Raw genomic sequence first — 1,531 nt, 5'->3', positions numbered from 1 at the left:
ATTCGGTCGTCCTAAAGTGACCACCGTGGTTTCCTTGGGGGGCTGGTGTGTCGGGCTTCCTTACTACGCCTCCCTCAGTTGCTACGAGTGAGAGAGTTCAAGGGAAATCCTAGTGAAATACACTGATGGAAAACTATTAATCCTAATAATAACGTTCCCAACGCAGGTAACTCTTAAAGAACTGAGAGTGGGAAGATCAGAGCAGGATTTCCGAAGCAGTGCCCTCTTGAATTCTCATTGGATCCTTCCCAGCAGCCTAAATCATTCTCGCTGCTGTATCTATCAGGATGACTACAGCCTTGCTCACTAGTTCTCTCTCCATCTCTTGCCTTCAGCACATCCTTTCACTTCTCTTTGCAGATTTATCTGTATTTCACCTCCTGTTCTCTGGGGTTACACCGCTTCTATTTCCCCCCACTGTATGGGCATGTTACAGTCAGTAAATTTTCACTTTGTCTGCCTAAGGATCGTCACAAATAAGCCCCCCACCCCCCAAAATAAAAGGCACCTCTTTCGCATTTTGCTTCTTTTCCTTGGGGGTTCGTGGCTTTCTGTGTAACTGGTTTTTAGTTGGTTACATGCCACCAGGAACTGCTGATTTTTTCAAAGTTCCACCACTCTGCAGCTCATCCCTACCTTAATTTGGAAGATCATGGAATATCTGTTTGAATCCTGGATATATGTTTCTCACAGTCATCTTGCTTCCTGAAATGTCCTCTGGTAAGTTCTTCTCCTTATGTTTTATTAGAAACTTATTGCTAGTGTTATTTTTAAGGAGCTGTGTTTAGACAATATCTCATTAAAATGTTTTTGTTGCTTTCGGAACTCAAACATCTATGTGAGTGTTAATTAGTAGATTAGTTGCAATTGTGCTCTTAAGATACAACCCATGTAATGAATTATCCCTTCACCTTTTACATTATTTATTTCTGTCCTCATTTGTATTACAGGTTATAGGAGAGATTAACCACTCTTCTCCCCTCCCATTAAGGCTTCTTGGCACACATTCTTGTACCATTTGAAAGGTCAAATTTTATATGTTTATCTAAGAGTAAGCTTAAAAGAAACCTTCTGAAAATTTCAGGGTCTGAGAAAGTTCACAAGTCTCTGATCTTCAGAAGGTTGTTCAGGTCAGCATTTGTTCACTGCAAGCAATTACATGACTGAAGGAGGACTTTTGTAAAGTATATTTTTATGGGTTTAACTGGGCACTAAGTGCTAATAGCCACTCTATGGTAAGAAGAAGAGTGGGAGTTTTAAGTGCACCATTTTTTTTTTCTTACAGTATCCCAAATCACATATGAACATATTATTTTGGGCATTGTATTTCAATTCAGGCATCTTATTTAGTATATTTCTGATTTCATGAATTTAGCTGGTGAACAGTTAATTGGACACACAGTACTCATTTCAGAGGAAGAAAGCCATCGGAAGGAAGCACTGATTATCTTGGTTCTAATAAATTGAAATTCAGGGACAGACTTTATATGAAAAATTTAATTACCTCACTCTTCACACTTGTTCAACCCCC

The sequence above is a fragment of the Crocuta crocuta genome, unplaced genomic scaffold, assembly GCF_008692635.1.
Source record: "Crocuta crocuta isolate KB4526 unplaced genomic scaffold, BGI_CrCroc_1.0 scaffold1245, whole genome shotgun sequence".
Lineage (NCBI taxonomy): Eukaryota > Metazoa > Chordata > Mammalia > Carnivora > Hyaenidae > Crocuta > Crocuta crocuta.
This window is presented reverse-complemented; position numbering follows the sequence as displayed.